Source organism: Lepidochelys kempii, chromosome 3 (assembly GCF_965140285.1).
Source record: "Lepidochelys kempii isolate rLepKem1 chromosome 3, rLepKem1.hap1, whole genome shotgun sequence".
NCBI classification, from domain to species: Eukaryota; Metazoa; Chordata; order Testudines; family Cheloniidae; genus Lepidochelys; species Lepidochelys kempii.
The window spans coordinates 189,851,455-189,878,344 of NC_136382.1; the positions used below are offsets into that span (position 1 = coordinate 189,851,455).

Below are 26,890 nucleotides of genomic sequence, written 5' to 3' on the forward strand. Positions count from 1 at the left end.
GTTCCAGTATTTTTCCAGATATCAAAGTTATGCTGGCTGCTTTATAATTTCCTTGGTCCTCTTTGTTCCCCTTTTTTAAAAAAAGTACTATGTTTGCCCTTCTCCAGTTCTCGGGGACCTCACCTGTCCTCCATGAGTTCTTAAAGATAATTGCTAATGGTTCTGACATTACTTCAGCTAGTTCCTTAAGTACTCTAGGATGAATTTCATCAGGCCTGGCCTACTTGAATGCAAACCTATCCAAATATCTTTTAGTTTGTTCTTTCCATATTTTGTCTTGCATTTTTTCCTCCTTGTTAATTGTGTTGCGTATCTGGTCACCATTAACCTTTTAGTGAAGACTGAAGTAAAACAAGCATTGAATGCCTCTACCTTCTTGATGTCTTCGGTTATTAGCTCTCCTTCCCTGCCCAGTAGAGGACCTATGCTTTCTTTCATCTTTCTCTTGCTCCTACTGTATTTAAATAATCTCTTCTTATTGCCTTTTATGCCCCTTGCTAGGTGTAACTTATTTTGAACCTTAGCCTTTCTGATTTTGTCCCTCCATGCTTGTACTATTCATTTATATGCCTCCTTCACAATTCATCCATGTTTCCATTTCTTGTAGAATTTCTTTTTAATTTTCAGCTTATTAAAGAGCTCCTGATGGGGCCATATTGGCCTCTTACTATTCTTCCTATCTTTCCTGTGTATTGGGATGGTTTGCAATTGTGCTTTAATATTGCCTCCTTGAGAAACTGCCAGCTCTCCTGAAAGCCTTGTTCCCTTACATTTTCTTCCCAGGGAAAATTACCTACCAGTTCTTTGAGGTTTGTTAAAGTTTTGGGTTTTTTTGAAGTTCATTGTCCTTATTCTGCTGTTCTCACTCCTTCCTTTCCTTTGCATCACGCAGTCTATCATTTCATGATTACTTTCCCTCAAACTGCCTACCTTCAGATGCACAACCAATTCCTCCATGTTGGTCAGAATCAAGTCTAAAATGGATGTTCTCCTGATTATTTCTTCCTCTTTCTGAAACAAAAAGTTACCCCAAAACATTCCAAGAACTTATTGAAAATTTTGTATTTTGTCGTATTAATTTTCCAAGAAATGTCTGCAAAGTTAAAGTTCGCCATTACTATCAGGTCTTCAGTTTTGGACATTTTTATTATTTGTTCTAGATATAACTCATCCACCTCCTCTTCCTGATTTGGTCTTTATAGTAGACCTCTACCATAATGTCACCTCTCTTTTATTCCTTTTTTCTTTACCCAGAGACTTTCAACTGGTCTGCCTCACCTTCTTCTAGACCTCAGAACAAGTGTACATATTCTTGATGTATAATGCAACACTACCTCCCTTTTTATCCCGTCTGTCCTTCCGGAACAAGCTATACCCCTCTACGCCAATATTCCAGTCATGAGACTTATCCCACCAAGTCACTGTGATGCCAATTAACTTGTAATTTAGTTTATGTACTAATACTTCCAGTTCTTTCTATTTATTCCCCATATTTCTTGGATTTGTGTATAGACATCTAAGATGTTGAACATATTCCCTAATGAGTCCCAGAATCCTTGCCTTGGCCCTTAACCTCAACTGGGAGAATGCCTGAGACCACAGTGCTCCACCCCTACTCCTTCGTCCTTGCTCCCAGAGCCCTATAGTCACTGCTCAGGGTCATATTGGGCCGTATCATGAGCGCCTATGTAGATGAGCAGCATGGGGTACTGGTCAGAGGGATGGAAGACCCTTGGCAACCTTTCCATAACAACACACTGGATGCAGGCTCTAGGCAGGTATCACACCTTCCATGACATTGTGTCAGGTCGGCAGATGGATGCCTCTGTCCCCCTTAGAAAGGAGTCCATGACCACCAGCACCCTGCATCTCCTCCTCTTGGGTGCAGTGGCTATGATCCTCCCAGCTTTGGAGGTATGTGGCTCCTCCTCCTCAGGCTTTGGGATTGGCTCCCCACCTCCTGCTGCCATTACAGCATACTGGTTCTTCACCATAATGGATGGGAGTGAGGGGTGGAGCACTGTCTATTGCCAGCAGCCGGTCTCCTCCCCATAAAGCAGCCTTGAAGGGGCTCTAAACAATACCGGGAGCCAGGATAACAGAAAACTGGTCACAGAATTGGGGAGCTACAGTTGGCTTTTATGCCTATCCCCCCTTAACAGCCCCCACCACAGCTGAAAATTAGGGTCTTAGTCTGTATGCTCTTTGGGACAGGGACTGTCCTTTAGTTCTGTTTGTACAGTGCCTAGCACAACAGGGTGCTGGGCCATGACTGGACCTCCTGAGCACCACTTGAATACAAATAGTAATACTATAGGACAGTATTTCCCAAACTTGGGATGCCGCTTGTTCAGGAAAAGCCACTGGCGGGCCAGGCCGGCTTGTTTACCTGCTGCATCCGCAGGTTCAGCCGATCGCGGCTCCCACTGGCTGCGGTTCGCTGCTGCAGGCCAATGGGGGCTGTGGGAAGCAGTGCGGGCTGAGGGATGTACCGGCTGCCACTTCCCGCAGCCCCCATTTTATTTCTTCTGAGAGCAGATTATCAATGATTAGCGGACCATCCACCTGAGCTATCACCTCCAACAAACTTAGTTCAGACAGTCAAACTTTCCTTTCCCAGCCCACATTCACACTGACTCCGGTTCAGGTTTTTAATTGGATCCTCTCCATAGCTTTGAATAACAAGATATGATCACTCTAACTTTTCAAACCTTTCAATTCCCTCTCACTGTGAGCTGCATCCCTCATTCTATATTACAATTTAGTGAATTTACTTCAGTTGTTCCCTGCATTGCTACAGCATATGGTATCTCTGTTACATTAATGTATTAATATTGGATGGGCTCTGCACAGAGAATGAGGCTCTAGAAAAATCTTGATATCAGTATAAAATGTATCCTTTCTACTTCATGTGATTTCAAGTAAAACTGAACCTTTGTCCTACCTTTCTGAGACTTGCACTCTTAAACTGGATGCTGACAGTGCAAAAAGTAACAACTTTCAGCAGGTAAAATATGTTGTTATGGAAGGGATGTATGGCAAGGATGCTGACAACAATTAGCACATGCTACTCATTAACAAAGGGAGATTGCAACTGAGCTGAAGTGGCAGGCTGCCATCAGTGTGATGGTTACGGGGCAGTTTAATTTCTAACGAATGGAAGCACTGGATTAGTAACTATATTCAACAAAATGCTGCCTGCATTCTCTTATGGCTTTCATTACCAAATTGAAAATCTGTGTAGATTTCTGAAAATTACTTTTAAATGTAGCCAATCTCCTAGACTGCAAGGCTTGATTTGCTGGTGAGGGAGCCCTGCTGTGAGATTTTAATGAAAGATCATAGTGGCCCTCCAAGACCGTCAAAGAGCTATGGGCCCTGAAAGACCTGAAATAATCTGTTTTACTTTTAATGGCAGCCATTTTATATTCATTAAGATCAAAATGCAGTTTTGCAGGCAAATTGCAAAGCTGTTCCACTCACAGCTTGAGAACCTGGAGGCCCTACAGCTTTTTATCTTGTTCATAAGCAAATATGCAGTTAATATCTTTTAATATGCTTTGATGCTTGGTACCTTATGGGTACATTGTACTGGAGGTTAGAGAACTGCATGTTTCCTTGGCAGTGTCAGCAACGAACTGAAGCACTAGTTCTTTTATTTCCATAATGGCACAAGAAATGAGTCTTTTTTTTTTTATGAGCTCTGCTCAAATAAATTGTAAAGCACCATGTAGTATATGTTCAGGGTCTCAGAAAAGGCACTTTTTTTTTCACGACATTCCATCTGTTGGTGGATTTTATTATTTAAATTTATACAGCCACATTATTTAAATGTAAACAGCTAAATAAGATAGGATCAAATCATTGGCATCTGGAAACTGTGCTCTTATCCTCTTTGATTGTGAGGTTGTGTGCATTAATAATGGAGTTCTAAAGACTGTGATTCCACCTGATATACTGTATGACCTTAACAGTTGTGATTTTATCAGAGTTTCACTGTACTAGAAAATGAAGGTATTTTTCAGCTCATTTCTAACAAGGCTAGTTTGCATTATCTCATGTCCAGAATGGTCATGCTTTTTTTGTATGTTCTAAATATCACTTTAGTTGTTGGATGTTGCACTTCTGGTAATGACTCCTATTGTAAATTAAACTCCCATCAGATTATTATTTTCAGTGAATAAGCTGCATCTTCACACTTGTGTTGGTGAATTGCATGTACAGAGCAAACCATTATCAATATTCATGAACTGTGTGTAAGAGCTTTTTTCTTCACTAGTAGGCTGAATTCTACTCTTACCATAGACTGTTGCATGGGACTCATGGTAGCAAATGAGGCCCGTTAAAGTCTGTTGTTGGATTGTTAGGGTGGCAGGAGTGAAATTAACTTTGTATCTCAAGACTGGAAATACACAGGAGTAGGTTATAGAAGCACTATGTTTTCTAAGTTTTATATACATGGCAGGTTCTTTCTTTCTTTCTTTCTTTCTTTCTTTCTTTCTTTCTTTCTTTCTTTCTTTCTTTCTTTCTTTCTTTCTTTCTTTCTTTCTTTCTTTCTTTCTATTGTTTTGAGGACTGGGAAAAGTTCAGTTGTTAACCAGTAGAAGGTGCACGTGTGTCATGTCTTGTTTTCAACTTTCAGCTGAGAAGATCCACTCATACAAAGAAAACTGTCAAGACTGGTTGATTTTAAGAAAGTGGTGAGGGCCCCTTTATGGAAGTTAATACCAACCGTGCTGTCTCAAAAAAAAAAAGTGCATTAAGACAGCTCCATCAAGAGGCTAGGTACTCTGTCCCCAGGCCCTCGCAACCTTTGTACGTATCTGTGCCCCACAGGCGTATTATAGTATTGTATGACATGTTTACAAGTTCTAACGTCTTACTTTGTGCAACTGCATAGCTTCCTTGCAGTGCTAGAGAACTTTGGGCTTTGTATGTCTGGCAAAGATGAGGGAATTTGATAACCTTCTCTCTTTGGGTCTTAGGGCGAGTTGAATGCGTCTGGCCTGCCAAGGCACAATTTAATGGGCTTCTGAAAACACTCAAAAGGCAGACATAAATGTGTGGATGGGCAGCCAGCCAGGGTGACCTGGGGGATGGGGCCAGACTGATTTGAAGCAGGGTAAGGTCGTGAAGGAATGTTTTAGGACAAAGCTGACTGGGGGAGTGTACTGAAAGCCTAATGTTTGACTGGAATGGATTTACAGAGCTTGAACCTGACTCTGTAACTTAAGAGCAAAAGCATTCCCACCTGTCCAGCTTCGAAAGGGAAATGGAAAATGTAAAGAATATATAATTAATTTCAATTACAAGTCTCCCAGATCTTTTGCCTGGATATTCACTATCTTCACTTCCTGCAACTTGTATGAGAGCCAATGCAAGAATATATAAAGCAAATTATAAAATAGTTCATTCCTACAAATATATTTTTTGACATTTTAAACACCTTTAATGTTTGAGGATTTTGACTTTTTGTCTTCTCTGCAACAAGAATTTTACTCACATAATCTATTTAAATGGAGCCTCTTCAATCCAATTTTTCTCCTTAAGAAAGATTTTTTTTTTTTGAGTCCCCGAGAGTGCTTGCTGTAATGGAGGCATTAAAAGATAATGGCTTACATGCTGATTGGTATAATTTGGGAACAGAGTAATAGAAAAATATTGGGAGGGAAAGTTGTCTTTGCCAAATTAGTGTAAAGGGGAGGAGTTCCTTTTACATTTTAACATAAATGAAAAGTTATTGTTCTCTATTTTGTTTTTGTTCTGTGTCACTTTTCAATGAATTATAACGTGAGCTAATTAAAATGTGCTCACATAACCACAAAGTACATGCTCGATTTGAATTTTGATTTGACAAACAGCATGAGAAAGAAATATTGCACACTATTTTCACATGCCACTGCTATCTGCAGCAGTGTTGCATCACACATTGAAGCCCTGTATAGATCGCTAAAGGGTTAAATAAACCAGCAATCTGACATCCATAATAAGAAAGGAATCTGTTAAAGCAAACAATTTTTCATTCAAGATGCTGCCATTTAGATTTGAATCAATTTTGTAGTATCAATCTGAATATTAGATTCTAAACATAGTAGAGTTTGTTTGCTTCTACACAGTGACAACTTTAAGTATGGCAACAAGAAGTTATGTCTTGCAAAATACTCAAAGTTATCAAAATTGCTTTGAGGGGCTGACTGAGTTCTGACACTACTGTTCTGAGGGAAGATATTATCTCACAGTGGTCATTTGACAGAAGTACTTAAAGCAAACCAAACCGAAAAAGGAGAAACACCTGTCCTTGGGATCTTATTTAGCAAATGCAGAAAGATTTTACTTTAACTGTGTCTTTCAGGCAGAAAAATACAGCAGTAACACGTGTAAAGGAAATTTCAATATGTTTTGACAATAGTGTAATCTAGAGAAAGTGTTATCCCTCTTGTGGAGGTCATCATTCTTAATATAGTGTGTGTCATCAATTCTCAGGACAACAGGGAAAATGATCTAGTCAATACATATGAAACAGAAATCATGCATAAACATGCTGCCTCACTATAAAGTGGGTGACACCAGTGAAAATTGGATAGCAGCCCAGGATGCAATTTTCCATAACTTTTTATTATTCATAAGATTGTGTGATCTAATAAGCCACACCTCAAATTACTGTCCATTGAAGATACTCTTGAGTGATAGATTCTGACAAACCCAACAGAGACTATATTATGATTAAGATCAGATGCCAGTAGTGCTGGACTCTCAGATGCTGACTGTTGTCTGCTCTCTCCCATCAATTCTGTGTCTTTTCCTTCTTTCTTTTATTTTCAAAAATGAAAAACCATGAAATCCTGTGTTATAAATGCATAAAAGAAAGAATTTACTAAATCATTGCTCTGTGTGTGTCTAGACATGAATGCATCGCCGTTTAAGTTTGATTGTAGAGCAAAACATCAGGCAGAAGAGGAACAATGGGGGGGGAGGCAGAATTTTGGTTTTAAAATATCAAAATATATGAATCCATTATTTATATATTGGTTTAAACCCATGTTACTTAAAAACACCATGGGTTTGGTTTCAGATTGCTTATATGCAAAATAATAATCTTTGTTTATTGCAGCAGGGGGACTCTAATTAAGAAGAGTGACTCTGTACAAGGGTTTGCTTGTACAGTTAAATAACTGCTGTGGTCTAGGGCTGTGAAAAGGACTCTGCCCCTTTAATTCATCAAATGCAGAAAAACTGGCATAGCCCGTATCTACAAGCCACATTCCAAAGGGAGATGTTTTCAATTCACTCATTATAGAAAGGTCAGTCAGGTTCAAGTTCAATGTCATGGAAAAGAAGTACTCTCTACAAGGAGTACCACCCACACATGAAAAAGTGGAGGGAGAATTAGATGAACTATGTAACCTAATTTTTTGGGCAAATACAAGAAAATTAGCCCTGTGTGCTATTTGAATTTAAAACCACATATTAACAATTCAGCTCTAGAAGGTGATGGGAACCACAACAAAGTAAACATGCTCTCCAAGCCACTCGGCTGTAATGATGTTATTAGTATGCATGTTGCTGAGCCCAGATGTAGCCTTTAACAGTCCAAGCCCTTCCAGTGCTTTTTGTTATAATGGCTTCAGACTCTTTTCATAGTGGGACACTCAGACCAACATTACTAAAGGACAAGATCGGAAGATAATTCATGCTGGCAAATGGAACATGACCGTGGTATCCATCTTCACCACATCACATTGTCTGCGGTGATAATAGATGATATCTGCTGGCAGACAACAAAGCACCTATAAAGAATTGTGGGTTAAGTAAAACAGAATCTCTGCATGGCTAAGCTACTGGAAATGTTCTTTTAGCCTGGTGACAGAGCACTTGCCTGGGAAGCTAGAGACTTGAATTTCAATCCCCTCCAGTGACCTCTCCTCTTAAAATTACTCCTGTGCATACTCTTCTCTGTGATGTGATGGCCTTCAGTTACAATATTAGTAAAGAACATCTCATGCAGCAACACAGTGGATCATGCTTATTATATGAACTGCCAGTCTATCTGAGAAAATTCCACGTTTACTATAATTTAGCAGGTGTACTGCTGAACAGTTGAAATTTGCAAAACTCTGCAATGTCTTGTATTGGCAATGTGAAGCTTCAAAAAAAAAAATGCAGTAAAAATGTAGTGTCTGACTAACGTGTTCCCATTTGTTACCTCTTTAGTTAACCTTTCTGCACTGTTGTTTTGAATTGCTTACTTATATGTATAGTATGTCCCTTTAGGTACAGATCTGTGGAAATATGAATTTGTACTGTTTTTCTTTTTTTAATCAGTAAGTAAACACTGGTAATGCTGGCATTGAATGGTGTGATTTAGTGTTGGTTAATGTAGTACAGAGGGTATTTGGCAATAAAATTTAAATTAGGGAGAATATATTTACTGCCTGTCATGAGGCTGGCTTATGAACTATGAGCTTGATATTTGGCAGAATATGTAAGAACTGATAATTAGGTATGTGTGTGCAGGTAGTGACATTTGTTTAAAACAAAGTACTGTAAAACTGAATTCATTTATGCCTCTTACTTGGCTCAGTTTCTCATAGACAAGTAATAAAATATACCAATAATATCTCTCTTTACAATAAACTTTAATTATAGAGACACCTGATAAAATTCAGATGAGCTATCTGCTCACTGGGTATGAGGATTCTAATAAATATAACTGGCAACGTGTGTGTGTGCACGCGTATGTGTGTATCAGAAAGCGAGAGAGAAACTCATCCATAATAGCACTGGCAGCTTTCAAGGTGGGATTTACTGCTTTTGCACAGATTTATTGGCTGAAATTATCTTTATCAAATTAGAAAAGGGTGTTGTATTTTGGTGGCTTTTTTTCAACCTTGTATGTAGCTAAGAAGAATAACAGATACTCTAGGTGTAAAGTAAATGATTCCCTGCTTAATGATTCACTTTGTGGTGTGGTTTTTTTTTTTTACTTAATTTTAAAAATGTAAAATATCTGGTTTTGTTTTTTTAATGTTAGTGAGATTTATCTACAGTAGCACTAGCTAGAACTCAGAATAACATTGGACTGTACTGTGTAAACTTTCCCGCTCACTTTTACCAATACTTCTCAATCCTGACTTGTGATATCCTGCTATTCTCCAGAGCAGAGACTGCCAAGCATGCTGTATTGTGTCTTGTTTTCAGATTGGACAAAAATCCACTAGAAAACAGATTAAGACCTCCCAAATTATGGCCAGATGCTATGATGTACTGGGTGCCTCCTGAAAGGGTTCAGCATCTCCTACGATCATTTTCCTTAATCATGAAGCTACATGTCATATTTGAAACTAGGTCCCCAGAAGTAAAAGGCTGGTGCACTAAGCCAGTGTGCTGTTTACTCCCCCCCACACCTTACTTCCTGAACCTCTATCAAAGATTATTCCAGTGAACTTCTGAACGGCACAGCAATTAGAGATGGCCAGAAATAAAGTAGGGACACAAACTCAGTATTTACTTACTTGAAGACAACATGATAATGCAAGTTAGCATTTAATTATCCTATTTAGAGTGTGCTGGTGGGTATGTGTGCTACCTCCCTCTACTGGTGGGAACTAGATATGCAGTATGTTCTATAAGTGTCACTTTCTGGTGACTAACCTGCGTAGAAAATATAAGCTCTTTAGGGATTGAAATGGAATTTCTACAATAGTTCAGGTGCCAGAACCCTGGATTATTATGTATTCTTTTCCTTCTGCTTCATATATGCAATTAGTTGACAACTGAGATTGCTGTGTAAATATTGTTATAACATATCGTTTCCATTGTGTTAGTGGTGAAGTTACTGTTCAGTTTTATTATTATCATTGTTGTTCCCCAGGGTACCAATCTAGATTGGCATTGTGCTAGGCATTCTAAAAACATACATAAAAATGTGGTTCTTGCTCCAAAGAGCTATTCTGCCACATCTATGGAATCAGTGCTTTGTTCTGAGTACCTCTAACTCTGCATGCGTAACTCTGCGGTTCAGAACGGAGAATGAAGCACAACATTCAGATGCTTCTCTGTGGATCAAATGATACATGCTCACTTACATTTTTAAAGTGATACATAGTAATGATGAATGAATGCTCTGCTATTTGATTTTGGCATTCCCCGTACCTGAAATATCTAATACTCAGCATCTTGCCAGATGCTTACAGGACCCTGTTTCTCTGGACCAAGCACTCCCAGCAGTTCATGGGATTCCCTTTTAACTTAACGTGTTACTGTGGGGCTGTCCACTGACCTGCAAACCTCCTCCCACTTAACTCCAAGTCTTTGACCAGAGAGTTCCTTCCCTTCCTACCAGGATCTTGAGAGAGAGGTAGGTGGCCATGTCCCATCTTTAATCTTTGAGATGAGGCATCTGTCAGTCCCACTGATCTCATTCCAAGAAAATAGCTTTTTTTGAACCAATCCTATTGAACTGTGCCTCAGTTGTTCCAGAATCCCTTGTGGCATAGCTATGGAAACCACAGGGTTTGGAGCCAAGTGCTATAGCTAAGGAAACTCCAGTCTCCCTAATTTTCTCACATGGATTTCTGTGGAGTAGGGTGGGTCTCAGGCTGCAGGGAGCTATTTAGATAGACACTGGCAGTAACTGGACAGGAGTGTTTCCTGCTCCCACTGCTTTTCTTTGGGGGAATGGGCAGTACTCTCTTTCCTCAAAGGTATTTCCCAAAATAACGAAAGTAATAGCTCCACTGGTGGGCCCTGTAGAAGCATCAAGATGGAGAGAGCAGCATCTAGTGCTCTTGAGGGACTCTAGGAAGAGTGAAAAGGGGACAGGGTCAATTGGCCCATATATGGATCTCAATATGATGGATATTGCCAGCCAATAGGGCATACCAGAAAATATGTGCTAGCCTGCTGGCAGGTGGGGGAATCTGCAGGGATACAAAGTGTTGGTCTGTTGTGAGTCAGCACAGACCCTTACTACTTAATAGTTAGTTGTTACCCTTGTGTGGTGTATGCCACATAGTTCAACAGTTCTGTTTCCATCCAGAAGAGGCTAGTTCTACACATACACACTAACACGTTCATGAAAATTTAATTTAACATATATCATCATAGTGTAATAACAGTAGTGGATGCCTGAATTATACAAATATTGTTTCTTACATGCAAGGTCCTGACCAATGCCAGAAATCACTGTTAATTTTATTTTGGTATTTAAGAAGAACTCTTTACAGTGGGTGGAAAAGCTGGCACCAAACAGGAAAAAGTCCTTATATAAGTCATGGGATAACATAACAAAGGTTCTGTTGTGGCCACGGCACAGGAAAGAAACATAGTTTACTGTACCTGTACATTTTTATATTCACCGGGGGCAACGTACAAATTTGTGTACACACACACACACATTTTTCATCAGAAGTTTTTAGGTGACAGTATAATGTGCTAGTAATTGACCCATTTGAGAATTTTGACAAGAATCCCAAAATGAACTAGGATAAATACCAACCTGTATAACTAAGCTATTGTTTTTACAACGTTTTTGGACATAAATGCATACCAGGCTGCAGTACCAGACACACACCAATAGGGCACAAGGACTCACATCAAGGTTGTGCTAAACTATTTTAACTGTTTTGTGTTGGCCATTGACTTCATTGGGGTTAGTCCTGATTTACTCTGGTGTAAGCAAGGAGACAATCAGGCCAGGAGGCTCTGAGGCAGATAGAAATGATAGTCGATAGTTGAAAACTGGCTTACTAAAATATTTAGTAACAGGAGGATTGGGAAGAACCCAGCAATTTTTAGGATTGTGTGACACTGTTTTGTGGCAAAAATTGATGTACCTGCATTTTTTGTGCAATTGTCTGAGTTTCTTTAGTTGTCAATTTCCAGTGGAAAAATGTGTGGCAGCTTCCATTATTACTGTTGGTTGTCACTTATTTTTACAGTTCCACGGGTGTGCATAATGCTCTACCAGGACACATAGTACAAGTGGAGTGGACTGCAGAGCCCAGAGACTAAGGACTGAGTCCTGCAAACACAGGAGTGTTTTCATGGGCATGAGTTTTTCCTATTGAGCTGTAGAAAATATGTATATTCAGTCACACAAGTATATTTACGTATATGTCAGTATTTGAAGGATGAGTTAAGTATAACTAACTAGAACTGAGTGGAAATTAGAATTTAATATCTCATTGGAAATTCCAATATTGCAACATTTTTTATCTCACTTTGGGACAAAAAGCAGAAATATCCTTTTTTTTTTTCTTTTTTTTTCTTTTCAGAATTAACGTCCAGAAAAATGTCTGTTTGGAAGTGATCAGACATTTCAGTTCAGTTTGTTGAACTAACCCCGAATTCTTTGTTTCAAGACAGTTCAATGTTAAACTGCACTTTCCTGTTGTGGCGTACGGCCTTATCGGAGTTGTGGTGGTTGAAGTGCCTGATTCTCTCGTTGTCTCCTTTTGGGCCAGGCTCCCTGACTGGACTGTATCTCCCCAGATGAACTGGCAGTCATGTGACTCCCAGGGTTCACCGTGCTGCTCTGTGCTGCATAGTGGAAGACGTTGTCTGGCCTGAAAACATTACAGGTGAGTTTGACAATCTGAAATATTTTGATTTAGGTATAGCCGACCCAAAATGAAATCTTTTGTTTGAGTATTTCTAAAGGAAAATAAAAATGTTAGCAAAAGTTTGCAGAAACTGCCTTTTCCATTGGAAATTCATACCAATGGAGAATTCCTGACAAGATCTAGGTATAACAGAGGAATGGCTAACTAACAAAGGGAAAGTGCTATAGGATGGAGAAGGGTAAAAGTACAATGCATAGAGTTCCATTAGAAGAGTAAGAAATTCACCCACATGACACATACATTTGTACAATTGTCTCTAAGCTGTGCAAAAATGAGTAGCCATCTATGTGTTCCCAATTAAAATATTTCACAGTATAAGTTATTAAAAATATGAGTTAAACCTTTGTTGCAAACCAATCTCATTAATTTATTTTATTTATATATATAGATTTTTTTAGATTTGTTTCCTCATCTTTATAAGCTACAGTGTTAGTTAGAAGGCACGATGTCCAGTTAAAAAAAAAAGGTGTGGAGATCAGTTGTGAAAGACTAACACAAAGGAGTCTTGAGAAAGGATTTGACGGAAAAGGGAATAAGAATGAATGGCACACTGGATCAGGGACAATGTTCTAGGCATAAAGAGTAGCAGAGGAAAAGGCACAGAACTGCTTATGATACATGGAAGCTGGAATCCTTCAAAGCATGCAGAAATGGCAGAGTGTAGCATATGTCACGGGGGAGTAATAGGGTATGAGTGACAAACTGTAGACAGAGCAGAACTGGACAAGACCTTAAAGGTGAGGACAGGAGTATGAAATGGTTTAAGAATGGTTTAATGCAGGGATTCTAGGAGGTATGCAACACAGTTGAAGTAGCTGGAAGGGAAGATGATTTTGGCTGCAGCATGTACCATGGGCTTGCGGGAAGTGATATGGGAATCAGGGAGACCAGACGGCTGGAAGTTTCAGGAAAGAAAGCAATAGATGACCAGAGCATGGACCAGGGATTTAGTAATGATAATCTAGAGGAAGGAAAATCCTTATATACAAATGAATATGGACAAATTAATGGAGCAGCTAAATAAATACTACACACAAGGACCAAATTCTGGTCTTATTTACCCAGGTGTCAGTGGAGTTTCCCAGGTTGATACAGCATAACTAAGAGCAGATTTTGGCCTATTATGTATATAAATAGCAGCAGGAAACAGTAAATGTGTTAACTGCTCAAATGCGCTAATGAGCTTGTATTTGAATAAGGACTCTCAGGAACAGAAGGGAATATCTCACAGGGACAAATTTATACACAAGCAGCAATTACTTTTTGGACCTCATAGAGAAATAAAGTTTCAATAGAGGCAATAGATAGAATTTACAGAAACCATATTTTGCTTTTAATTGTAAAAGTCACACTTGTAAAAAAGTCACAGTTGTAAAGTCAATGTATTCTTTCTAACAACGGGCGTATTTCAAAGAGTAACATAGTATGTATGCTGTTGTAAGGTGAATGAGCTAAAATAGTTGTTCTTTAGGTATAGAGCTGCAATAGCATGAATTTTATTAGGCTTCACTAATTTTCCTTCAGTTCTGGAAACAATAGATTTTTACCCAGCTGCTATAGAAATTTGGCTGATCTACAAATATCTTGAAAGAGTAAAAAGTATTTCCCTAAATAAGCAATTAATGTGTAATGCATGCCATTGTATCTAGATATAGCACCAAAACTTCTAGACTCAATCAGGCAAAGATTGCTATTTTATTTAGGAATAATATGAAGATTTTATCTATTAAAAATTTGTATTATCTCTGAGTTGCTTTTATTATGTGATTTTATTTTTTTTATTTTTTAAATAAATTTTAAAAATTAGCACCGAAGTTAAACAACTAATGAGGGAGAGTTTATAGATGTGAATAGAATTAACTTAAGGAATAGGCAACAGCCACTTAAAAGAATGAACTATTAAAATATGTGCTCATTTCCTTTGAAAAATACTGTGCAAATGGCCAAATTCTGGCTTCCTCATGTGCAGAGGCTCTTGCTTGAACACATGTATAGCTTTTCTGATGCAGAACATACAAATGATGAAATCATCCCAAAGTGAGGGAAAAATTGGTCTAGTGGGATTTAAAATATCAAGGGGCCTATTCCCAGTTTGGCCAAGGGAATGTGGGATAAAAGTTTTCTGCTTCTAATACCCTCGCTCTCCAAAAAACCCACAGAGAAGCCACTCTGCAGCCCTTCTCTCCACCCCCAGCAACAGGAACATTTAGTATTTGTTCTAGCACAGGCTTAGGGGATCATGGTGCACTGTTGTGCATGCATGTGCCTTCTGACCTGACTGTAGTAAATACATGCCCTTCCAGTGCACTATGCATCCTTAGTGATCATCTACGAGGGGATTCACACATGTGGCTTTCATTATCTTCAGTGGCATACAGTTAAATAGAAGTTAATGAGACCCACGCATGCGGGTTGAATTTGACCAAGTGGTATACATATGTACACAATGGTGATACACATCTTTCCCAGCAATCACAGCGTGGCATGTAATTTTTCAGTCCGTGGGCCAAAATTATCTCTATCACCTCTAGTACCTAGAAGCTGGTATTTTCTTTGTGAAAAATGACAACTTGAAGCATTTACTTAAATTGTCATTTAGTGTTGGCCAAACCAAAATTCAGGCCCTGTTCAATGGCGTCTGTGCATTACGAGGAGTGTGAATGGCTATTTAATGTTTACCCTCCTTCTATTTTGCTGATATTGCTGGTAGCATGTGGCAAAAGAACATCAGAGATAGGGGACAGCAAGAGAAAAAAGGAGAAATGAGAGAGAAGGAACTAAAGAAAGGAAAAAATAAATACAGTAGTGAAAAAGATGGCCTGGGATAGAAGAGAACGATGGGAAAAATAACATTTAACAGTCTGAGAAAACAGACTGAAACATGGCAGATGTGTTTTTATTAGAGGTGGATATTTTTGTAACACAAAAGCAGAGCGTGCTGATTTCCAGACCTTTCTTGGCATATCTTATATCTCTCGTCTTCAGTCTGTAGCTGCTACTGCTTCTCTTTTTTCTCTCTTTCTCTCCTCTTCTCTCTTTCTTCTCCCTCTTTCATTGTAGGTGAATTGAGATATGGCCCTTCAGTGCATGTCTGTCAGACTTTTTGGGCAGTCCTGCAACATACATATTGTCCAACGTTATTATATCACCACAGGAAATTGAATGTGGATTTGATTTTGATGTTTAAAGTTTAGAACCAAAATATTGTCAGTTTATCAGAGAGAGAGATCAAAGTGGTGCTGTATATAAATATACTCCCTATTTTCTTCTTCACGTAAGGGAGATGTATACAGTACCAATAGAATGGCATTAATGCCTTTATCGGACTATTTGCTTTCAGTCTACCATTCTTGTAGGTGTTCTCCAGCTGCAGTCGGTCTCTAGCTCTTTTATTTTGCAGGCAACTTAGGAAGAGAGAGATTTGTTCTAGCACAGGCTATGGACCACCACATGTCTCTCAAATAATTTAACTCTGCGTACCATTGGGGGTGCTCTGTAGACTCCTGAAGGTCACAGTTGGAGAACTGCTGCTTTAGTGTAAGAGAAGTTAATTCCACACAAGACAACTATACACAGATACTCTGTATCTGAGTTCTGTTTTTCACCATTCTCCGTTTAGAATGTACACATTGTGTGTTTGATGATTATGACAGTTCTGTGTAATTTTATCATTTGTGGCCTATCAACAAGCATTCAACCTGTAAAGTTTCTGGGCTGTATTGGGTCCCCAAATCCAAACACTTGCTTCCTCTCCTGAATTCTTAGGAAATTTGAATCCAAAGGTCATGGCTGGCTTTTATGTCTGTAATATGCCAGGCAAAAGTCTAGATCCGAACACATATGTTTAGAGCCAAATTTTGCAGACCTGACTCATCTCCAATGATTGATGAAAATGGGTATGTACTTATTTTTTTTTAAATGACAGATGTAAATATGACTAATTCCTGTTGCATGTCCAAACCTACTGTAGCTTGGCATGTGGAATTATGTGTCATTAAGAGGGAAACACTGACTTAGTTCTGTATCAGAAACATTTATTTTTTTGGTATGTATTAACTATTAGCCAGGCTTGTATAAGCATGACTGTTTGTGCTGTGCCACTGAGACACATAGAAGCAAGAAGAAACTGAAGTATTTTTCTTTTTTCAATATACTTTTAAGGTGATCAGAGCAATCATAGTTCAACGTCACTGAATGCCAGGGATAAAAACCTGGCCCCATTGAATTCAAAAGGAATTTTGCCATTGGCTTTAATAGATCCAGGATTTCACCGCAGGTTTCCACCCAGTGATTGTAGCATGATATTCTGTGATGAAACTTTTACTTTCTTTTTATAGAAACATGCTCATATTAATAACGGATATGACACAACCATTTAAATGGCTTGATTACATCAATTGATCCACACAGAAGAATTTTTAAAAAGTCCCATGTTCAAGTACCTCCGCTGAAAACTCATTGCAAACTGTCTCCATTCTTTCTGTAAACACTCTGCTTTCTTCTTAAACAACACATTGAGAAGATGATCTATGATGAATAAAGCACAATGCAGTCAGTATTGAAAAATATATTCACATATTTGCCAAGTTTAGTGAACTTGAGATTTTTCATGATAAAAGATACCCATATTTATTTGGAAAAATGACATGATCAAAAGGGACTTACTGAAAAGTACCTTCACAACAGGGTACAGTCAAACCACAATGCCATTAAACAGGTTACACATAGAGTCACCTATTGTAAAATAAAGATAAGATTAGTTGAACTCAAAACCGTGCCAGGAAACCTCTTTCATGCTTCATCAGAGCATAATTTGTTTGAAGAAATGATGACTGTTACATATAATTATCTGATTATTTGCGGGTGGACAGGAAAACATGCCTAAACAACTTTGCATTATAAGGTTTCATTTAGTCATTGAATTATTTAATGTTTATGTAGCATTAAAATGAACTACACAAATCAAAATCAGTTAAAAGATTTGGCCAGATCACTTGTAGATTGCAAATTTGTATGGCAAGACTCTTATTAAAGTAAAGATAAAACTTTTGATCTTCTTTTATTGTTAAACATTGGATTTGATTTCATGATGATACAATGTATTTACAAAGAAAAGAATGAAGTCATGTAAGCACATCAAATTAGTAATTGTGTCTACAAAATTCCCCCCCCACAAAAAGTATGTAGGACACACTATTTTAATCCCCATTTTCCAAATGGTAATAGGAGTAGTTTTATTTGCATTTCCTGTGACATTTTCAAATTTCTTTATTTAGAAAGTGCTCCTTCGTAACTACTTGATTTTGATAGATTAGGACAAATGCACATCAAACACTGAATAATGTATTTCATTTTACTGTGATTTTTGAGGTGCCTTTTTATGAGATTATAGATCATATAATGCCATCCATTTTTAGGCAGCATGGGTGGAGGAAAGTATGGAAAACTCCAGTAAAACAGTTTAATTACCTTTCAGAGGTAGAAACGTTTAACGAAATGCATGATCATTTGCCCTTCTTTCACTAAGTGGGAGCCTTTCCATGTCGTTGTCATCATGTGGCTGGGCTTCTGCAGATTTGGTGGAGCATTGTTGATTAGAGGGGAGACTGTCAGCATCACTAAATGAGCATACTTTGTCTCTTCAACTGTTAAAACTCAAAGGATGGTTACTCTACACAGTCTTGTCTGCGAAGTATCCATGGGGGAATATACATGAGAATTAATGCTGCTCCTTTCAGCATTAACCTTTGTGTTATTTCATCATCATGTTGCAAAACTCCTTTGGAGAAAGCAGATGGTAGATCTGGTGTGGGTTAGGAAGCATGGTCAGTTCACAGGAGAATTTGGGGACCTTGAGCAGTAGTACTGTACGGAATGCCCTCCACAGGCTCCCCAGCATCTGAAGTATTTCCCCTTGGATTTCAGAATATCTACAGGCTTGTATGGCCACTCATGCTACCTGCTCAGCAGAGACACAAACCATGCCCTCATGTCAGCAAGTAGGAATTCAGTCTTCCAAGTACCTTAAACTCACAAGAGGAGTGTTTATTTTTGACAGAGGATTGTGATGTGGCCCTTTTTGTATGAAGGGGATTTTCTTTCACCTGAAGCTTTCTTGGAACACACATCCATCATCAGTTCAGAAAATCCCTTAGGGAGTTTCACTAACAGTCTTGTTTAGATGCCATAGAAATTACAAAGACAGACACAGGGATAGACAAAAAGAAAGGCACAACAATAATGTAACGCTGAATGTCACCATTGACCTGTGGAAGGAATGTAGCAACAAGTGGCTTAGACGCACTTGTGTTCTTGGTATATGCTATTTTACATAGGTCTGATTTTCAGAAGTAATTGGGAGCTGCAAATGCTCAGCACCTTTGAAATCGGGTCATAGCATAGACATTGTATACAGCATTTTTCACGAGTTAAATTGTCTGATGAAGTCAGTCTCTTTCTGATAGCCTCTGGCCAGATAGAAGGTGTGTGTAGTAAGCTATTTCTGACAAAGAGCTTGAAATATATGGATTTTGTTCCAATAATTAATTAATATATATAAGCATTGTGAGGAATATATACGTTTCCTGGATAGTTTACTGGATTATGTTTATTTTAAAAACTCCTGTATATTTCTTGTGATCTGAATTTGGGAAAGCAACCAAGGAGCTTAGACAACACCAACATTACAACTAGAAGATACACTCCACAGCCAAAGACCAAAGAGAGTCCTAAGGACTATTAGGGTGTACCTACACTGCAACTGAGAGTGTGAAGAGGTACCCATGCTAGCTGTATTCTAGCTTGCTAAAAACAGAAGGTAGGATGTCATGATGCAGGCTGCACAAGCGAGTATGTACGCAGCGGGGTCGGGTGAGCTTGTCCATCCTGTGCTGAAGCCTGCATCCTCACTTCTATTTTTAGTGAACTAGTGAGAATGCAGCTAGCAAGGGTACGTCTACACTAGCTGCCATCCATACCAGTTGCTGTAATGTAGGCATACCCTTACATTTTGTTCTTCTTGGGTGGATGTTGAAAACCTTCAAGTTTTGAGAAGATGCCTGTGAGAAAGTGCATGCAAACCAAGAAAAAACAGAAGTTTTGACAACCAAGTCAGAGGGTTTAGGAGGAGGGATTACTGTGATCCATACACTGAATTATGCATATCAGTCCTTGGAGTTTATCCTTTACAGTGATAGTAACTGGAGTGCTAGAAAACTGGAGTGTTGGTAGTTTTTCTTTTCCTAATGCAAGTAACATTGCATTTTTTAAAAGTTAAAATAATGTTAAGGTTATCAAATCAAGAACTCAAACATTAAGAAATGCCAGAATTAAAATTGCAGTCTTAATTTGGCCCCCTTATGCATATATATTGCAGTCTTTAATTACATGATCACATACTATTTTTTTCTATATGACCCCTGTCTCATTCAATGCACAGGATGATGGGTGCTCACTGAATAGGTAGCTATTCAATGCTACTTTTTATTGTCATTCAGTGACAACACATGCCTTATTTAATGAGTATCATGCAATCCCCTACTTCATTCACTACACACCTGCCAGCTTCTGCAACAAAAGAGGTTGGGTCCTACAGCCAGCAGCTTAATTCACTACTCAGTACCAATTCATTCTGAGAGCACATTCCATCGCGTGCACTGTGCATCGTGTGAGACTGGGGTCCTATGGAAGAAATAGCATAGCCCTCTACAATTTGAGCTAATAACAGAGTAACTGGCAGCCATAGTAGGCTGCTGTCATGTGAACTAACTACTAGAGGGGAATTTCAAAGATATTTCCCAGACAGTAATGTTTGGACTCTGGAATCCCACATTCTATTTCAGGTTCTGGAGAAGAAGGTACTTTAGAGGTTACAAACCTCTCTGCCTCTATTCGTTACCACGTGCACCCTGACAGTTTGTTCTCTTCTGTCCCTGTCTCCCCTGCCCCTATTCCCTTTCTAGATGCCCATTGTCCTTTCACTGTGTTTCTCACCTTTGCATGTGTTTCAGACTGGTTCCTCCTTCTCTGCACTGCTTGGCCACCAGCAGGGAGAGCATGGAGATTATGGGAGGGAAAGGCTCCCTGCTCTCAGTTCTGGTGACTGTGATCACAGTGAGCCCTGGCAATAAGGAATTGCAGGGAAAGTCTTGCTCTGCACCTGGGCTGTAACTTCTTCATTGCAGACAGTCTTCAGAGAATTTGGCTGTCAAACTCTAATAAACTTCTACCGAGTTCATGCAAATGGCAGTTTTCATAGACTTGTAATTCAGACAGATTTGGATGGATTTTCACAGGGACAGCAAAATGTACTGATCTGATTTCATGTTGACCTCCCTGCCAAATTTTAAGCATGGAGGCACAAGGCCTTCTCCATGAAACAGTTGTAGGAGGTTTTTTTCATTGTGAAAGCTATTTTTCCCCTAACCTCATTCTCAGAAACAGCTGAACCATTTTTGCTTTAAGTTTGCAAAACTATTCACACTAAGAAAATCACCCGGAATGAGAAATTTTAGCCAAAGTGATTTTAAAGAAATGAAAACAGTGTCATAATGAAAAGTGTTCAGCAACTTTCACTACAGGCATCACTTCCAACACTGTCTGTAATGTATATACATTTACATGTATAGTGTATTCCACTGTAGACACAGAGAAGACTTTATACTTAAGGTTACAAGACATGTTGAATCCTGTTTTTGTCTCCTTCTATGCTAACTATATCCTACTTATAGATTTTTACCCTGATTAAGGAATTATTCTCTGACTGCTGTTATCTCAGTGGCTGAAGATTCTAGTTAACATAAGTGCTCTCCAGCAGTCTTGGTCTCTTTTTCTTTCAGCATTCAGATCATAGGACACCATTTATGGCTTTCCCACAGAGTTGTAGCAAACTGTTTTCCAAGGGCTTAAATGCTGGAAAGCAAATCTTTCCAAATTCATGAGCTTAATATTCTTTACCTCTTAGTCAATAAAGAGGGGAAAAAGCAAATCACTGGATCAAATATCTTTGTGGCTAACTTCTCCATTGACTTCCTCCACTGAACTTTACCAAAGTGAACTTGTCCATAAGCATTTTTGTTAACCTACACAGGCAAAACAATTGAAATAATTTAATGACTTTTATTATTCATACTACAACAGTATCCATGAAATGCAGAACACTTCCAAAACTTATATTAAGATACTGTCTCTCTCCCAAAGATTTCCGAAGGAGGAAAATATTCCCCATGCAGAGAATTAAATAAAGAGCATAATGGACAGAACAAAGAAGAAATGCTTTTGCTTGTAGATACGTGTTCCAAACATTGACTGAGATTTTTACTCTGTTTCACAGAACTGGGCATTATTGGATAAACACATCTGTAGTACTTAAGTGACATAGAAAGAAAGCTCCTTAGAAGCAAGTGTTAATTTAGATTTCCAGCAAGCAAGCAAAAAGGGAGGCTGATGCTATGGCACTGAAGAATTTTTCATCTTGATTTCAAATAATTGATGTAATATTCCTCACAAAAAAACATTTGAGATGCCTAGTGGCTTGGTAGTTATAGTTTAACTTCATAATGCAGGAGACAATTCAAATAAACCCATGACAGGGAATAATAGACCTTGCTCACCATGAATGTAGATTGTCTCTTAGAACAGTTATAATTCAGATGGTCTATGAAATAATTATTATTGTGAGGTGGATTTATATTTAGCACTGTCAGAGTTTTCTCATGCATCCAACAGAAAGTTTAGAAAAAAGTATTTTATAGGAAGATGGAAAAACTTCATGTCAAGAAGCACACAAGCAAAACATTAATTTTGGGCTAGGAATTTTCTTTCATTTGAAAATCATGGACTTAACATAAGCACTTTAGTCTTCAGATTGTTTCAGACAAGACCATGGTCTAAGTAGGATCTGACTCTATGTGCTCCTATATGTAGCCAGTGGGAATGGAGGACATTGAGTTGCCATAAGATTTGGTTGCAGATTATTTATGCTGTTTTGAGGAAGGGGAACATTAGAGAGGGGAATGCTTCTTTTCCTTTATATTTAAATATATTCCATATATTTGCTCTTTTCCAATAGCTTAATGGGGTTTGGTAGAACATCAGAACATTTTCCACACTTACGGTCTTCACAGTCTAAAAAGACCATTAAGATTTAAAGGGGAAATATAAATGGTAGGAGCTAAAGGCTTGATTATCTCTGTTGGAAATGTATATATTTTTTGCAACGCTAGAGTAGAAGTAAAGACAAATGAACATCTTTATGGTATAATCACCAAGTTGAAAAATCAGGTAACTTTAGTCCACAAACTCCCTGTTAGCACAATGAGTTTTTATGGTCTTCATATCTTCGTTGGTGGATGAGTTGATGTTTAAATGCTCATTCATCATTTACTGTATAAAAGAAAAGCTATTACCTGAAACTCATTTTTACAGTTACAGGCAAACTGAAATAATCATTTTCAAGGACCTAAAGCTGTTTCTTGAAGAATGTCATCATTTTCTCCTTATTTTACTTACCACTTACACTAGTATAGGAGGTACCTTCAAGAACTGCACCTTGCAAAATCTCGTTCCAGATATTGGCAGCCACCCCTGTCTGCACGAAGAAGGCTAACAAAACTTTCAGTTTGAGCAAACTATATTAATCTTTCAGACAGGACAAAAGAACCACTCTAAAGGTGCAATTCAACAATAAATACATCCGGTTTCCATTGTGTGCTAGCATATACAAGTCGATATTGGTGGGGATGGTTCTGAAAGGCATTGTAAGGTATGGTACTTAATGGATTTATTGCTTAATCATGTCCCTAAAAAAAAAAAAAACCCTCTGGAGCCCAAAAGCTAGTGAGTTCCAAAATCACCTCTGAAAGGATTGTCTTTTAATGGGCTTGGTCCCAGAGCCTCCCCAAACACAGATCTTGAACAGCCAGGCTGTGCATAGGCAGTTTCCATGGTTCTTAGGAGGAAAGGAAAGTCCCCAGCCTGTAGTATGGCAATGCTTGCTTGACCCATAGAGAGAAGATGAGAAGTTTTGAGAATGGCAGTTGCTATTCTTTAAGTCTTAGTATAAAGCTTTCCCTTTTAAGTAGCAAACAAGAGAGATGCACTATCTCCATTTTAGAATCCTATTAGGTTCTATTTAGTACTTCTTTTTTTTTTTACTTCTATCAGCCTTTACAGTCACATATTTTGTGTGTGTATATAAAACATTTTGATAGGTGATTATATAAACCTTCCATTTAACTTTTTAAATCTTACTTTATATTCCTCCTGACTGATCTGTGATAAAAACAAATTATTTTAAGCTAGTTTTGTGTACATTATGTATGCAGTTGATTATGTACCAAAGACCCATATTTTCAAACCTGGGTTTCTATCATTAGGTACCTAAATCCATATTTAGGCACCTGGTATTCACAGGAACTAAGCAGTCACAGCTCCCATTGTGTCAAAAACTGAGCAGCTAAACGGCATGCTGCTGCAGCTCCAGGTGACATTTGAAAGCAGGCAGGAGACACTTTCTATTTCAAAGAGAGCAGTCCATATTTTAAGAATGCTGAAGGCAAGACAATGTATGGAATCAACTGATATTTGCCTTTTAAGGCCCGCTAGATTTGATGTTTCCATCTTCCTAAGAAACTTTGACATTTCCTTGACGAGATAGTAACTTCAACCTCTCTCTGAAGTGATTGCTCAGGGAAATGAATATATAAATGTCCAGATTCTCCAAATGAAAATATTTTGTTGATTTAAAAAAAAAAAAAAGAGCAGGTAGGAGCAAGAATGATGACCATGTAGGAGAAATTGTCCCATTCAAAGGTAGCAACTGAGGACTTAAACCCCAATCTTGCAAAACTTTACACTCATGCTTATAATTTCACCCTGTGCACTACTCACATTTCATGTGTAAGTCTTTGAAGGGTCAGGGCTTAGATGTTGATTCTGACTGAGCAAAAAATCAAGGTAAAATAAAATCAGAGGTAAATGAGATGGGATATAAGATACGGGGAAGGAATAGAAGAATTATGCAAACCAAAATACCAATATTGGGAAATATTTTGCTAAAAGAGTTACCAGAAGCTGTCTGAGCTCAGACCCTTCCTGCTGGGTCTGGCCTCAGCTATTAGTCTTCCTGTTGAAAAGATCATAAATAATCAACATGCCATATAATATCCTTATTTCCTTCAAATCTGTTAGGAATCTCAATCAACCATTCTAACCTGCTAGGAGAATGAATGAGATCCACGATCAGGATCCTTTGATCCTTTTTCTTCCTCCGGGTTAAACTCCTGCCTTGGAGAGAAAGGATGCAAATGTGGAGACATTAAACATTTGAGAGTAGTGGGACTATGAGTAAACTCTACTTTTACCAGCCAGGCTCAGATTTTCTCATGCTGGACAGACATAAGAATCTTTATATTTTATATTTTTTTCATATATTTAACTGAAAAAGTCAGGTGATGAAGCCAGCAGCAATGGCGCTAAAGAAAATTATTCCACTTTCTCATCACTTGCATCTCACCTCCCGTTGCATTCACAATCCTGCTTTGATTTGCCAGGACATTAGGCTGTCTTGCAGTGTTTCCAAACTGCAGTCTGCCTCCTGTTGGCTAACCTGTGAATTAATAGTACTAGATCATCTTTGTGGCTTGTAGGGAGCAATAGACAAATTGAGGTTCAAAGAAACCCATTAGCAAGATTTAAAAGCTCCACTCCCCCTTAGCCCTACTAAACCCAGGTTGGCAACAATGGGTCAGATCCTTATTATAGTTGTTGTGATACAGAAGGGCAGGAAGCAATGGGAGAGTCCTAGAGGGGAAATCTATAAGCTCAAGGCTAATTAAGGTGTGGTTCCCTGTAGACTAGGGAAAGTGGCAGAAGGTTAATTGGAGCACCTGCAGTCAATTAAGGCCCTGTTAGGAACCTAATAAACCCCCCTGCTTCAGGCAGACAGAGGAGGAGGAGGAGGAAGGAGAGAGGACTAGAGCTTGGAGGTGTGCTGTGAGACTTGGAAAATCAGAGAACCAAAGTAAGGGGGACCCTGCCCCAGTAGGGGAGGGAGACTCCCTTCCCCAGCATCTAAGGGCTGCAGGTACACCACCCAAGGGGGAAGAGGGTAAGAACCTGCAGGGGTTGAGAGGGGCTAGGGCTCAGAGTGAGTAGCAAACCCAGACCCCTGCCCCACTTCCTTCCTTTACCACCCTCCTGGGCCACTAGCTGTGCCCTGACACCCCAAGGGGCAAGGGGTGGCATCTTAGCTCCCTGCCAAGAAAAGCACAGGACCCACCAGACTAACATCGGCCATCTTGTCACAATGTTAACATATGTCTAATTTGTTAAATAATACCTTGGTGTGATAAGTTCAAAAATGCTAAGTTAAATATATGTCAGAATCGAAAAGCTGAATTTATAACCGTCAGAGGAAAGACATTTTACTACTCTCTAAACTAGCTACAACTTGCTGTAACTCATCTGTCCTGCAACTATAGTATGAGAAAATTATAATGGGATTGATTTACTTTAGTGCCTGGGCCTGTGTTTTATCAAACCCTACAGGAACATTTACAGCAATTGTACTTTGTGTAACGTAATAGCTTGTGAACAGTCTGGTGAGAATGAGCTACTTTATTTGTACCAAATGTGGTGTTACGGCCCGATCCTGCTCCCACTGAAGTCAATGAGAAGTTTGCCATTAATTCCAATAGGAACAAGGACATGCACTTGATGTTATCAGAGCATGAAATACACTAATATTGAGAGAGAAAAGCATATGGAGACAGTTAATTAGCTGGTGTTGGACTTAGGACCTCCACTTAACTGTTTTCACTTTTGCAGCTGATTTCTTTTCTTTTCTTTTCTTTTTTTGCTGAACAGTGTTTTCAGTCAGACTGACATAATACAAATTTTATTTCACAAGCATGTGGTCCTCAGCATTTGCACTATCAGGGAAGACACTAGATGAAGTGGCTAAAAAAGCAATTATCACCTTTTCCACCTTTTCACTTTAGTTAAGTTTGTTGAAGGCTCAGTTTACTACAAATGTTTAGTGGTGGGTTTTTGCAGTATCTCAGGCCTTGACAACTTTGCATGAGAAGAGGTTGCACAGTGTCAGCAGTAAATGAGTGTGTTATTTACATACTAATTAACGTTTGTACTAGCAAGTGATAGAATGTCATACACAATCCCTAAATTCTGTCCAGATCTATTTTTAAACTGTATATTAGGATTACAAATCTGTGTAAACCATAAAGACGGTCAAAATGTTTTTTATCTAG

The 26,890-nt window shown here is 38.7% G+C and overlaps 1 long non-coding RNA gene across 8 annotated transcripts in view; it reads left to right on the forward strand.

Moving 5' to 3' along the window:
- LOC140909618 (uncharacterized) overlaps nucleotides 1-26,890 on the forward strand; it is a 754,751-nt gene that overhangs the window by 498,160 nt on the left and 229,701 nt on the right. For all 8 annotated transcript variants that reach the window (XR_013635609.1, XR_013635607.1, XR_013635614.1 and 5 more), the window contains exon 4: nucleotides 12,465-12,581. This is a non-coding gene — a long non-coding RNA (uncharacterized LOC140909618). The remainder of the gene's footprint in view (nucleotides 1-12,464; nucleotides 12,582-26,890) is intronic.